The sequence below is a fragment of the Eumetopias jubatus genome, unplaced genomic scaffold, assembly GCF_037043125.1.
Source record: "Eumetopias jubatus isolate StellerSeaLion01/CBP00866 unplaced genomic scaffold, mEumJub1_p1.0 scaffold_9, whole genome shotgun sequence".
Classification (NCBI taxonomy): Eukaryota; Metazoa; Chordata; class Mammalia; order Carnivora; family Otariidae; genus Eumetopias; species Eumetopias jubatus.
The window spans coordinates 20,162,942-20,178,448 of NW_028274815.1; the positions used below are offsets into that span (position 1 = coordinate 20,162,942).

A 15,507-nucleotide genomic window follows, 5' to 3' on the forward strand; every position below is an offset into this window, starting at 1 on the left:
TTCTTAACATCTTCCATTACCATGATACATATGTTAAAACTAAGACAGGACATTGACTACTTAAACTTCAGACTTTATTTGGATTTGAGTAGTTTTTTCAATAATATCCTCTTTCTGTCTGGGGTCCAACTGAAGAGCATTGCGTTGTATTTGGTGGTCATGTCTCTCCAATCTCCTCTAGTCTGTGACACTTTCTTAGTTTTTCCTTGTTTTTATGACCTTGACTCTTGAGGTATGCTGACCAGCTGTGCTATAGAATATCTCCCTATCTGGGTTTGTCTCATGTTTTTCTCATGATCAAACTGAGGCTATGAGAAGAATCCCACGGAGGGGAAGTGCCATTCTCATCACATCATTTTAGGGGGTATATGATATCCACCACGTCACTGATGATGGTAAATTAACCTTCCTCACATGGCTGAGGTAGTGTTGCCAGGTTTTTCCAGTGTGAAGTCATTACTCTTCTCTTTCCCTACCCTACTTAATTCTTTGGTAACGAGTTCCTAAGCCACTCTAGAAATTAAGCTCCACCTCCTAGAGGGAGGGGTAGCTCCATGTATTTTTTGGAATTCTTCTTTTTACCTATTTGTTCGTCATACGTTTCTATCAGTGTATCCTAGGTTAGTTTTAATGGGTTTTAAGAATTTACCTATTTATTTAAGTTTTCAAATCGTGGAAGGGTTTTCATAATATCCTATTTGTTTAATCTTTGCTTTATTTCTAGTTAGGTTCTCCATTCATTTTTAATAATTAACTTGTATCTTTTTTTCTTGACCTCATCAAGGGTATTTTGTTACTGATTTCAAAGAACCAACTTTTGGTTTTATCATTCTCTTTATTGTGTTTGTTTTCCATTTCATTGATTTATGCTTTTATATTTTTATTTTTTTTAAGGTGAGGTTGTTTTTTGAGATAAGTTTTTTTTTTTTAAGATTTTATTTATTTATTTGATAGAGACACAGCGAGAGAGGGAACACAAGCAGGGGGAGTGGGAGAGGGAGAAGCAGGCTTCCCGCTGAGCTGGGAGCCCGACCTGGGGCTCGATCCCAGGATCCTGGGATCATGACCTGAGCCGAAGGCAGACGCTTAATGACTGAGCCACCCAGGTGCCCCTGAAATAACTTTTTAGTTAGACGTTTACCCCATTAATTTTCAGCCATTCTTCTTTCCTAATAAAAGTATTTATGGGAATACATTCTCCTCTGAGTGTTGCTTTTGCTGCATTTTATAGTTTTGAAGTGTAGTATTTTCATTATTACTTCATTCTTAGTTTTACAATTTTTTTCTGTTAAAAAATAAATTTTTTTCTGTTATTATTTCTTGAATTGTGAGTTATTTAGAGATGAAGTTTTAAATTTCCAAATGCTTGGCAGTTTTGTGTTTAATTTCTTTATGACTTTTCTTTCATTATATTATGATCAGAGAATATAGTCCTTCTGGTGGTGGTGATTATTCCATTCTCTCCTCCATGTTTCTTTTTTCCTTTTTTTTTTTTTTAAGAATTTATTTATTTATTTGACAGAGAGAGACACAGTGAGAGAGGGAACACAAGCAGGGGGAGAGAGGGAGAGGGAGAAGCAGGCCTCCCGCAGAGCAGGGAGCCCGGGGCTTGATCCCAGGACCCTGGGGCTTGATCCCAGGACCCTGGGATCATGACCTGAGCTGAAGGCAGACACCCAACGACTGAGCCACCCAGGCACCCCACTCCTCCATGTTTCTTAACCTCTCTTTCACACTTCCCTTCTAGTGACCGTGTAGGCTGCTATAAATTTGTGATAGCTGTCTCACTGTTCACTTTGTTTTAGTTTCTAGTTAACTCTTTCATTGTGGTTTTACTTACGATGTTTTTCAGTTCTAGCGCTTCTGTTTGGCTCTTTTAGATTTGTCTGTTCATTTTTTTTATACCCTCTTGGACCTTACTAGTGTTTTGTATTTGCTTTTTTTTTATTTAAGATTTTTATTTTATTATTTGAGAGAGAGAGTGTGCACACAGAGGGAGAGGCAGCAGACTCCCCACTGAGCAGGGAGCCCAACACGGGCTCTATCCCAGGACCCCAAGATCATGACCTGAGCTGGAGGCAGATGCTTAACTGATTGAGCCACCCAGGCACCCCTCTATTTGCTTTTCTCTTATGCATTAAACATATTTAATGTTCTATATTTGATAATTCTAATACCTGAATTTACAAGAAATTTTTACAACAAATTTTTAAATTTTTACTGATATTTTGTAATAATGCCTTGTTTACTTGTGTGTTTTGTGATTTTCTTTTTGAGTTCTGAACTCCTTTTCTTTGGAATCCTGTGTAATTATGAAAACTCTTTTTGGTTTGGGTTTAGGATACATTCTTCTAGAGAGGATTTTATTTCCTTCTACTGTGTGCTTGGAGTTGGGGGGCTTAGTCTATGAACCTGGATTTTAACTTAAAATTCTTACTCTTGGTTTTTAGGAACATCCACATCATGTAGATGATTCAGGCATCAAATTCTCATGATGTGTTTGCTAAAGCAAAGAGGTAAATCTTCTTTGATGTTTGCCTTTGAGGTGTTTTTGATGTTTGAATTCATCCTTTTCCTGGGTTATTGTCCTTTTGGGCCCCAACTTTGTCTGATGGTCTCTGAGACTTCAGGAGGCCTGAGCCTTTTTCCTTGATCTCTCTCACTCCTAGTTTATGCCCCCTGGATTATCTGGCAGCTTTGCTGCGTGCTTTTCTGTCTTTTTTCTTGATTTGTTTCCATTCTTGATGTTAGTGGTTTTCCCTTGCATTCTTTATGGGGTATCCTGCATTGAAAAGGGTACTTTTTATATTTTATTGAGCAGTTTCAGATGCTATATAGCAGAAATGTAAGACCTCTAGTATATTTCAGAGAATGGAATCCTGTTGGAATTTTTTCAAAACAATAGTTTCTAGAAACCAGTCCAGACCCACAGACGAGAATCTGCAGAATGCAGGTCCTGTGGGTATTTTTAAAAACATCTTAGATAATTGGGATGCACTATAAGGTTTGAGAACCACTGACATAGAAAAAGTTAACTTCTTTGTGTAAACTTAAATAATTAAACACTCATAGCTAATGTTTACTGAGAACAAGTTAACATACATAGTAGGCATGCAGTAATCCTGGCTCTTAGTAGTATTATTACATGCTAGGGTCTGTTCTACATCCTTCACATGTATTGTAATCTCCTCACAACAGCGTTATAGCTGCTACTCCTATTCTCATTTTATAAATGAGAAATTGAAGCACAAAGAAATTAAGTAGCTATGCAATATTACATAGCTAGCAGGTAGCACAATTAATAACTGAATCCAGATAGTTAATATAATTCCAGAGCGTCTAAGTTTGACCCACAATCCTTATAGTCTTCCAGATACTTAACATTTTATTGATTCCCAGAGGGAATCTAACATTGCAGAATATAGCAAGAAAAATATATTTGACTTATTATATATTCATGTTGCTTCAGTATAGGTTTGGGGAAGCAGAATAGTACAGTAGAAACAGCTTTGATTTACAGTAAGACAGGCATGAATCTTTCCTCAGGTGCTTACTGTATAGCTATGAGAAAGCAGTTTATCTTCTCTGGGCTTTTACTTTTTGTACTGGTAAAAGAGGGTAATTATTTTGACTTCATAGAGATTTTGAAGAAATAAATAGAACCTGTAATGTATTGCTTAACCACACGCAAAGTGGAAGGTTAGTGTCAGGATTTATGGTATCCCCTAAGAAAACTATGTTGACTTACATACAGGAGATTATAATAAGCCTAGTGTAGGAGCAGATCAGTTGATGGTACTGGTTGATGGTCCTGGTGGGGGCCACGCTGTGTCTCTCTATTGAGAATATACTTGGTGCCAAGCACTGCCCTAGACTCTGGAGATACAGTAGTGAGTAAGACATAGCCTTCCTGCGCTCAAGGAGTTAACTGTCTTGCAGGCATCCATACAGATAGGTAGGCAAATCCTTTGCTAGCTTCTGCAGTGTGGTAAACATAGGGTGTCATGGGGACACACAGGAGGGATACTCAACCAAACCATAGTGGACGAAGAATGGCTTCCCAGAAGGAGAATGATGATGTGGGGGATTAGAATCATAAATCCAGATAGGAGGCAAAACAAAGGCTGGTAGAAATTTGTCATTGCACAGAAGGTGTCCCATTCACTAACAAAATAGGTATCCTCCACATTAATGAAAATATCAGAGATGCTAAGAAAGTGTGCTTTTATCAGGTCGGTGTTGAAGTATTAAGTAAGAGCCTACTTTTAGAGCTAGGCTTTACTAAAGTAGTTTTTAAAAGTAAAATACAATAATGAAATTTCTATTAAAGAGCACTTTTCTGAGGTATTATATCCACATGGCCTATGTGCTTGTTATTCAGTACTAGTGTCACATGACGCTATGCTTCTGAGGAGGAGAGAGAGGGAGAAACAGTGATCTCTGAGAGGATGGAATGATGATTTGTAAGTTGGGGCGAATATCACCATGTACTGTTTACACGTTTCCTTTTCTCTCATCCTTATTCACATGCGATGAGAAAATATTTGTTTCAGTGGCTCATTTATAGTTCATAAGTTTTAGTTTGGTTTAGTACATTGCTCTGATAGCGATTTCATATTGATCAATAAAATTGTAGGTAGGTATAGGAGTTGAGATTTCTTTCCATCTTTTTCTAGTGCCCCTTCCCAGTAAAGTAACATACTAAAAATATGCAAGGGAAAGACCACTCCTTTGGCAAAACTGGGATATGAAAAAGAGAACGAATGAAGAACTAGAATGGGAGGATCGTGGGACTGGAAGAAAGAAGAGACTATTGGAATGGGGAGTTGTAAGGGATAAAATGAAATCAGTGATTGTGGGGATAATGAACGAAGTGGGTCTTTAAAAATAACCCCAGGGCAAGCAGTATCTCTGCGTGTTCTGGCAGCCAGATGAATGTGACTTGAACGTAAGGGTATACTTTGATCTACAGCTCAACTTGTACATCCATATGAGGCCCACCAAGGACTGTGGTCTGCAAGAGTAGTCCCTGACTGGAGCTGGGGAAAGTGGGCAGTTGGTACGGGCGTTTGGAAATATTAGAACCCAGTTGTTGGGGGACTAAAGCTCTTAATCCCTCAGGGTTAAGCAGAGGGTAGAAAGAGGAAGGGGAAAATGAAATCAAGTTTGTAAAAATTAATTCTGGAAAAGATCTTTTGGAAAGCTTGTAAAATGAGGTTGAAATTGTAAACATGTTTCCTGTAATAATAAATCTTAGTATACTAGGAGTAGCTGAGTATACTAAGCTATACTTTGAGGGGAGAAAGACAATTTTAGGCCACCCCCACCCCCCAAAAAACCCTTATAATGCTGTACCATAAATTTAGGTAGAATTTTTCCTTATTTGGACCTTTATGGCTTTAAGTTGGGAGAAAGTGATAGACACATTGAGCATAAAAGCGTGTAGGTTCAGTGCTTATGGTAGTATTGGGATATATTGAATTCCTGTTATCTTTGGGACACTTGTGTCTCATTGGGGTTTATTTTAGAAAGGACTCTTGACTACCTCTGGGCACTTTTCGAAGAGTTTGTTATGTTTTAAGGGATTGTGATTCTTTTGGCAGGTTGAAAATAATTCTTGAAACTGGACATTATGATCTCTCTACCTTCAACTTCTGCTGGTTTTCCTCTTACCTTTATTTGTTTTCTCTTTTTTTTCCCCCCACTTGATCTTTCAGCTTTAACTGCTGCCCTGCCCCCAAATATTGGAGTGTTTCCATAGTAATTCATTCTCCTCTCTCTGCAGTTTTCCTTGGCCATCTCATGTACTCCACTATCATCAGTATGTCAGAGATTCCAGAACCTTTATATACCACTTGTTTGGAAGTCATCTGGATTTATCTGCTTATATGTCATATTCATAATTAATGTGGACATAACTGAATTCATTAGCCTCTCCCTCAGCCATCTGTTATCTCCTGTAAACTCATTTTTGGCTAAATGGCATTAATATATATATCCAGTCTCCTGTGCCAGCAAACGGTGTTTGTAGGAGCTTATTCAGAGAATATAATTCTGAATATAAACAAAATTTTAGCCAGAAAGATGCCTTATCATAACATTGTTTTTTTTTTTTTGATTTTATCCATGTATTGATTTATTTTTTTAAGTAGGTTCCATGCCCAGTGTGGGGCTTGAACTCTTGGCCCTGAGCTGAGATCAAGAGTCGCATGCTCTACCGACTGAGCCAGCCAGGCACCCTGTAGTATTGGTTTTTTTTTTGACACACAGAGAGAGGGAACACAAGCAGGGGGAGTGGGAGAGGGAGAAGCAGGCTTCCCGTGGAGCAGAGAGCCTGACGTGGGGCTTGATCCCAGGACTCTGGGATCATGACCTGAGCCGAAGGCAGCCGCTTAACGACAGAGCCAGCCAGGCGCCCCTGTAGTATTGTTTTTAATAGCAACAAATTAGAACCAATCTAAGGTCCTGCACCACTGCATTGATTAAAAACTGTGACACACACACACACACACACACACACACACACACACACACACCCAGAAATATTTCACAGACAATAGAAATTATGTAGAAGAATACTTAATGACATGAGAAGTTATATATACATAAATTTAGTGAAAAAAGATGCTTTTAAACAATTATGTGTGCTGTGAATCCATAATCATTAAAATAAAACCATATATGTATCTATGTTTGTAGAAGAGTAAATGTACAGGTGTTTGCATTAATTAATTCTGTGTGGAACAGTTATGGGTGAATTTTATATTTTATTCTTTTTATTTACCTGTATTTTCTGGATTTGAAGAGTAAACCTGAACTATGTTTGTAATTCAGACATGTGGACAATTTGACCTCTCTTTTTCACCCCCAACTCTTGTTGATTTAGTCCAATGTCTCGTTCACCTCAATTGCTGCATCAGTCCAGCTACTCATTTTATTGGAATTAGACTGCCACAGCAGCCCTCTTGCCTCCATTGCTCAGCTACCAGAGCTGTCTTCCTAAAAATCTTGGCTAGTTGGGTTCTTCCCTTGCTTAGTCCTCCAGTTTAAGTAGTTAAATGTTAAATCTCCAAAACCAACAAGAGTAGAATACATTTGAATAATTTTCCCTTGTTAAAATTTGGTCTGAAGACCTGCAGCCAACTGGAATTTGGCCAGCTCAAGACTTAATATAACATTTTCTCCTAACCCTAACAAAGTCACTTTTGACCAGATAGCTATGCCAGGTTTGGGGGGGTGGGGACGGGAGGAAGAAAGGGAGAGAGAAAATATAAATTGAACTAAGGCATTTCCAAATCTTTGCTCTTTGTCCCTTTGTTCTACCTCTGCAACCCGTCACATTTTGCCCTTGCTGGGTATTTGTTTCTATTCAAGGGACAATTTACTAGTTTTCTTGAGTATTTAGTTAGTAAGAACAAATAGCCAAATAATGAAAGTCCATCAGTTTTAGTGCCAATTATTATATCAGCAGATCCTATTAGGAGTATTTATTGAAGCATGTCATGCTAATAGTCCCAGAGTGTAATTATACTTGCAGATTTTTCTTGCTTTCAGGGAGTTTGTAACATGTTCCAGATGGTTAAATAGGAAAGAGTAGACATTTTGTACTGTCTTTTCAATTATGATAAGAATTTGATGTTACATATTATGTTATTATTGCTTTTGTTAGATTTAAACATGAGAGGAATTTAAACACAATGTGTTGGGTTTTTTTTCTTTTCTTTTTTTTTTAAATTTCTTAACTGTGGTCAGCAATAAACAGGACCCATCATAGACACTTTTCCCCTGTTAAGTTGTTTAATTGCTTTAATTTAAGCATCATTAAAATGAGATAATTGCATCTTAAGCATTAATTCTTTTATGAATGTAGTCCTTTATTCTTGGAAAGTATTTACTTGGGTTTGTTTTAGACTTAAAATTACGTGGTGAACCTTCTTGAAAAAACTTAAGACTGAAATAGAATAATTTTTTGCAAACTGTTGATGGTTCTTTGACCTTTTTCTGCAAAGTGGTATGACCTTAGATTCAACATCAGTGGGACATGCACTTTAAATTTGCCAGTGATAAATGATGACTTTTCATTCATCTTTTCATTCTCTTGTCTACCCTTCACTGACCATCCACCTACTTTCATTTGAAAGGAAGTTTACCAAAGATTAGGCATATAGCATGTGAACATAGAATAGAATAGTTTGTGGGTCATGGGGATCCAGACCCATAAACTTCGGTTTCTTATGACCTCATATCAACCAGTTTGCTAACTGGTTAGTTGACTTGGAGAAATACGTTATTTTTCAATGAGAAACAGACTACTCTGTACTTCAGTTTAACCACCTGTATATTTTTGTAATGTAATTTTTGTGTGGATGGGGGAAAATTGGTCTTGACCCTTAGACTACCATTCTCTGTCCTTGAAGCTCTCTTCAGGATTTCTTGTATACAAGAAGACAAGCAAAAACAGCAACAACAAACAAACCATAAAAATATAATGTCAAGGGTGCCTGGGTGGCTCAGATGGTTGGGCATCTGCCTTCAGCTCAGGTCATGATCCCAGGGTCCTGGGATCGAGTCCCGCATCGGGCTCCCTGCTCCTTGGGAGCCTGCTTCTCCCTCTGCCTCTATCTCTCTGTCTCTCATGAATAAATAAATAAAATCTTTAAAAAAAGATATAATGTCAAAGTTACATTTTTGGTAATGAATACTGTAGACTATTCCTGAAAGATTTTGTAGGAATGAAGCGAGTAGTTTACATTCTGTATCATCCAGCAAGACTTACTTCCTGTAATTTGCCTTTAAATATCTTTGTTCATTCTCAGACTTTCCTATTCCTTACTAAGCTGCCACCTTTCTACCTCTTCTTGACCTTCTCTCCCCCAAACAGCCTTCTCAGCCTCTGCAGACTCTTCAGTCTTCCTCATACCTGCTCTACAGATTCTTTACAGTTTTTCCAGGTAAAATTCTTATCCTTTCTTTAAAATTCTTTAAATTCCTTCCCAGCAAGATCAAAGGTAGCCCAAACTGAGACTTAAGAAAAGCATGTCTTTGGGGGAGATTCTGTTTATCTTTCTATAATAAACTGGCATTAAATTGGGATTTCTATTTTCATGGCTGTTGCCAAGTTTTATATAGTTTGGTGTGTTTAGCATGTACAACAACTGTCATGATAAAGTTATTATTAACCATTCAAGTTTATGAGTCTGGGAATATGGAAAACAATATGGGCAAATTTAATTTTCTTATTTTTGTGTGTGTTTGTTTTAAAGATTTATTTATTTATTTGAGAGAGAAAGCATGGGTGCACACATGGGGGAAGGGGCAAGAGGGAGAGAATCTTCAAGCAGACCCTGCGCTGACTGGGGAGTGCATGTGGGGATCTATCTTATGACCCATGAGATCATGACCTGAGCCAAAACCAAGAGTCAGATGCTTAACTGACTGAGCCACCCACGTGCCCCTGTGTGTGTTTTTAAAATGTTTTATATATTCCCTGTGCCATATGTAAAAATTTGATTTTCTACAAAAGAGATGTTTAGGTGGGATTAATTTTTAAAAGAATGACTCAGGGGCACCTGGGTGGCTCAGTCAGTTGAGCATCAGACTCTTGATTTCGGCTCAGGTCATGATCTCAGGGTCCTGGGATTGAGCTCTGTGCTCAGCAGGGAGTCTGCTTATAGTTTTTCTCTCTCCCTCTCCCTCTGTCCCCCCTCCCCTCCACTTGAATTCTCTCTCTCAAATAAATAAATCTTTAAAAAAATAAAAGAATCGTTCACACTAGGATTTCATTGAATGAAATATTTTAGCTTTGCATATAAAGAATGAGATTTGATGTATAAATTTAATATATGCAAGACCTTTCCAGGCATATCTATATGAGTTAGATGTATGTGATGAAATTTAGGCTAATTAGGGAAAATATCTCTCTGGTAGGTGGGAAGAGATGATAACAGGATATTTGAAAAGCAATTCTATTTTGAATTCCTGATACCATCTTTCATCTGGTTAACTAAGCTAGAAATTTTCCTTACATCTCTCTCTTTTATCCACTGCACTTTCCTCATTAGGTGGAAGGGGGTTGTGACTGTGACTCCCATAATCATAGGGCCCCAGAGGGTTTACTTATCCATTGACCCCTTGCCTAGAATATGACATTTGAAACATCTAGAAAATTGCAACAATGGTACTTCATTTCTCATCTTTCCTGAGGTTTCCTTTGTCCCCTAAATATATATCTTATATATTTAAAATCTCTTTATTTTTCTGTTTTCCCTTAGAATACTTTAACCACCACACCCCTGAACATGGGTCCTGTCTGTAGATTCAGATTTTATTTTTTGGTATATGTTCAGGCAAGTTTCTAAGCAGAGCTCATGAATTTGCATTCCCCATGGGTCCAGTTTGTTATAGATCTCTGTATTCCTGTATCCTAGGAGGCTCGGTTAGGAATTAATACACACCTTTGTCTCATTTCCCCAAACCTAATGTTTGACCTTACTCTGTTAGCTGACTATCAAGTTCAGTTTGCAGCATGATAGGCACATCGTAGTACTTGTGATACCTCTAGTCCCCATGTATTTTGACCCATTAACTGTTGAGAGGAAGATGCTCAGCCACTTCTAGGAAGTCAGGCTGAATCAATTTACCTGTCTAGCAAAATGGATGATGAATGTAGGAGAAGGAGAGCCATATAGCAGTGGGACCTCTTAGCGCACATTGTCCACACCTGCCAGTTACATAGCTAGTTAGTGTACTAGAGTTTGATGAAAATAAGAATTTTCTTCCCTTCTGGGGAGGAGGAAGGGTAGCTGCAATGGTTTCTGAAACCAGCCTTTCTAAGCCTCAGCACGATTGGCATTGTGGGTCATATAATTCTTTGTTGTGGGGACTGACCTGTATGTCATAGGATTTTCAGAAGCATCTCTGGCCTCTACCCACTAGATACAAGTAGCATTCCCATACTCCCAAGTTGTGACAAGCAAAAATGCCCCTGGAGGGAATTAAAGGTCCCAGTTGAGAGCGGCTGCCCTACAATTAATGCACTTTTGATTATATCATGAGGACAGATTCTTTGAAGGTGGATTGTTTTTTACGTACATTTTAATTATTTTGGTAACTCCAGAAAGGCAGTACCAATTTACATACCTTTTAAAAATATATATATATTATTTATTTATTTGAGAGAGAGAGAATGAGTGGGGGCTGGGAGAGAGAGACGCAGGCTTCTCGCTGAACAGAGAGCCTGATGCGGGGCTCGATCCCAGGACTCTGGGACCATGACCTGAGTCGAAGGCAGACACTTAACCGACTGAGTCACCCAGGGCCCCACCCTCCATTTACATTCCTAACAATGATGTGGGACATTGCACAATTCCCTAGACCCTCACTAATGCTGGATTTTGTCAGTCTTTTAGCTCTACCAGCCTAGTAGATGAGAAATTACTTTTCCTTAATTTTAATTTAATCCAAACAGTTATTAATTAGGTTGGTTGTATTCTTATTTTTATTGTCCAATTATATATCATCTAATGTGCATTACTTTTTTAATTCTTTGCCCATTTTTTCTGGGATTAACTTAGTCACTTGTGGGATTATAAAATTGTTTTCATTGTTAGGAATTTTTCATTGTTTTTTGGTCAAAATTACCATGTTTTCTTTATAGTTTCTCGCTTAATTTATAACTAGCTTTATGCCCATATGTTTCCCAGTATTGAAGCTATTCAAGTATTGAAGTGTTGTATATAAGATACTTGATAGATTTTTAAATAAATGAGCAGAGAAGAACACTAGTACTTATCTAAGGAAACAATGTGCGTGTGTGTGTGTGTTCATGTGTGCATGAGCATGAGTGTGTATGTTCTTGTGCGTTTACATGGGCATTGAAGAAAAGAGGGCTAGACTGAGCACATTTACCAGACATTGGAAAGATATTGAGAAGCTGAAGACAACCAGGAGAGTGTAGTTTCTTATGATGTGCGTGAAAGCTCAAAGAGAATATTGACTTTAGGATGGACAGAAGGTTCACCTCAAATCTCCCTAACCAAATTCTGTAAGGTCAAGTAAGTGATAAGGGTTCAAAGCGTTAAAAGGAGTTAGAGGTGACAATTCAGAGAAGTGATATAAGAAGAAGGATATAGGAGGCTTAAATTTCAGAGTGTAAGTAAAATGGGATTTTGAAATCTAGGTGTAGGTTGGTGGGAGAGCCCAGCTTATATGGATTATATATTGCACTTTATAATTTTTTCCATGTATATTGGGAAATTTCTGTTCTTTAGTATTCCTGGATGCCATCTTATTTTCCTGTCCCATGCTCTGGATGGCCATCTTTTCCTTTGAACACACCTTCGCCCTCTTCTTTAAGAACAGAGAAAGAGATAGAAAGTATATATCTAGAGCAAAAATTCTCAAAATAAGGTCTGCAGATTCCTGGGGGTCTGCATTAGTCTGTTTAGGCTGCCAGAACAGAATACCACAGACTTTGTGGCTTAAACAACAAAATGTATTTTCTCATTATTCTGGGCACTGGAAGTTCAGTATTAAGGGGCTGGCAGTATTGGTTTCTGGTGAAGCCTTTTCTTCCTGGTTTGCAAAAGACCACCTTTTCACTGTGTCTTCCCATGGCCTTTCCTCTGTGGGTATACTCCTGATGTCTCTTCCTTTTCTCATAAGGACATTAATCCTGTTGGATTAAGGCCCCATCCTTATGGTGTTAATTAACCTTAATTAGCTCCTTAAAGACCCTATCTCTAAATACAGTCACATTGGAGGTTAGGGTGTCATCATACAAATTTTGGGGAGACAAAATTCAATCTGTAACAGGGTCCCAAGATCTTTTCATGGGGTCTGCAACATCCAGATGTTTTTGTTTTTTGTTTTTTTTTAAGATTTTATTTATTTATTTGTCAGAGAGAGAGAGAGCACAAGCAGGGGGAGTGGCAGGCAGAGAGAGAAGCAGGTTCCCTGCTGAGCAAGGAGCCTGATCCCAGGGTTCTGGGATCAAGTCAGGAGCTGAAGGCAGACGCTTAACCAACTGAGCCACCCAGGTGTCCCTACAACATCCAAATGGTTTTTATGAATAATACTAAGATGTTATTTGCCTTTTCTAATGCATAGACATTTTCATTGAGGGTACAGTAGTAATGGAAGGTAAATCTGGTAGCTTACCACAAATCAAGGCAGTGGTACTCGACTATATTTGTGAGCTTTAATCTTCTTCAGTGCTACATATTTGCAGTAAAGAAAAAAATAGATTATTAAAGGCTATTAAGTATTCTAAAATTTGCTTAGTTTTAATTTATAATACAATAAATATTGATAATCTATATAAATTAAATCTCTTTTTAGTCCTCTGTAATTTTTAAAATTTCTTTTTCTTGTCTGATTGCTGTGGCTAGGATTTCCAGTACTATGTTGAGTAAAAGTGGTGAGAGAGGACATCCTGGTCTTCTTGTTCCTGATCTTAGGGGAAAAGCTCTCAGGTTTTCACCATTGAGTATGATGTCTGCTATGGGTTTTTTATATATGGCCTGTATTATGTTGAGGTATGTTTCCTCTAAACCTACTTTGTTGAAAGTTTTTATCATGAATGGATGTTGTACTTTGTCAGATGCTTTTTCTGAATCTGTTGAGATGATCATATGGTTTTTGTCCTTTCTCTTGTTAATGTGATGTATCATGGTGAATGTTGTTTTTTTTTAAATGTATTGTTGAATTTGGCTTGGAGTCCTCGATTTTTAAAAGTGTAAAGGAGAGGTGACAATTCAGAGAAGTGATAGTGTAGAGAGAGAGGATAGTGGGGGGAGGAGCCGAGGGAGAGGAACAAGTGGACTCCCTGCCGAGCAAAGAGCCCGACTCAGGGCTCAATCCTCTGACCCTGAGATCATGACTGAGCTGAAACCAAGAGCTGCATAATTAACTGACTGAACCACCCAGGTGTCCCGGAGCATGGGCTTTTTGTGCCGAGTTTTTCACACATACTATGACATCATTCATTTCTGAAATCCTTTTGGGATGAAGTGTTTTTTTTTTTTTGTTTGTTTTTTTTTACAAACTGTTTATTTTCTGTCAGCCTTTTCCATTTCTATTTCCGTTTTGTTTGCCTTTGTGGAAGAGCAGCTTAAGACCACTCAGTGGTTGTTCCTACCCATTCAGTGGCCTGAGCAGTGGGAGCTGCAGACCAGTCTTCGGTGGCCGGCTGGGCGCTCCAGTCTTCAGTAGGGAACTGCTGAATAGGCACCGAGGGCACCTGCACGCCTTCAGACCAGTCTGCGACTTCAGGCTAAGTAGCAGTGAATTCAGGAGCTGGAGCTGTCCACTCACCCTGAAATTCCTCCTTGGTCACAGCCTTTTCAGCAGCGGCCTGCTCTTCCTGTTCAATCTCTTCACATTCTCTGTAGAAGTAGAGATCAGGCATGACCTCCCATGGGTGTTCACGGGAAATGGTGCCACACATGTGCAGAACTTCCCTGGCCAGCACCCACCACATCAGACCCACTGAGTGAGCTCCCTTGTTGTTGTAAGGGATGGCAGTGTCCACATAGCGCAGAGGAGAGTCTGTGTTACACAGAGCAATGGTAGGCAGGTTAACATAGGACGCCTCTGTAAGAGGCTGGTGGTCAGCCCTGGGATCAGTAACCACCAGAAATCTTGGCTCCCGGAAGGCTGCCTGGATCTGGTTAGTGAAGGTTCCAGGAGTGAAGCGGCTGGCAATAGGAGTGGCTCCGGTAGCAGCAGCACATTTCAGCACAGCTCTCTGGCCAGTATTCCTGGACGATATGACACTGACATCAGCTGGGTTTTCAGTGGCAACAATGGCACGAACTGCCAGCAGAAGCTTCTCCCAGGTTCTCTTCAGATTTATGATGTAGATACCATCACTTTTCCTTTTGTAGATGTACTGTTCCATTTGAAAGTCAAGGTTGGTGCCACCTAAATGGGTTTCTGCTGCAAGGAATTTGAGGACATCCTCCTCCTTCATTTGCAGGACATCAAGGGCTCCAGACATTGTGAAAGTTTCTCTTTAAGTTACGATGGGAACGCAAAACAACGCCGTATAGACCCTTCCCTGGGTAGCTCGGAAAGGCTGAAGTTTTTATTATATGTAATCTCAGCTCAGACATTACCCTCACATACACACTGGCCTTAATACTCCATCTAATGTGTAAAAGTAGCTCCCCTTGTAACTCTGCCTCAAATTATTGTTTTATTTATTGATCTTTTCCTCTCACTGGAATGTGAGCTTTGAAGAGTGGGAACTTCATCTCTCTTGTTCACTGCCACTCCCAAGCACCTGCTATCGTGCTTACCACACATCGGGCACTTGAATATGTGAGTCTTGAATCACTCTGCCTGTTAAAAAAGAAATGATGTGTACTGAGTAAAAGAAATAATAACAAAATTCTATAATCTGATTTTAAAATACCTTATAATGTGTATTACCTGTTTTTTGAAGTCATGAGGCTAAGGTGTCTGGTTATTGTCCGCCCCCCCTTCACCCGAAGATACTGTGCATGC

General features: G+C 38.9%; 1 protein-coding gene and 1 pseudogene across 6 annotated transcripts in view; one reads left to right on the forward strand and one right to left on the reverse strand.

Annotated features, from left to right (window-relative positions):
- The window catches only part of NCOA1 (nuclear receptor coactivator 1), a 244,614-nt gene that overhangs the window by 108,202 nt on the left and 120,905 nt on the right, over window positions 1–15,507 (forward strand). The gene's annotated exons all lie outside the window — the stretch shown is intronic.
- LOC114205788 (small ribosomal subunit protein uS2 pseudogene) lies at window positions 14,098–14,998 on the reverse strand (annotated as a pseudogene).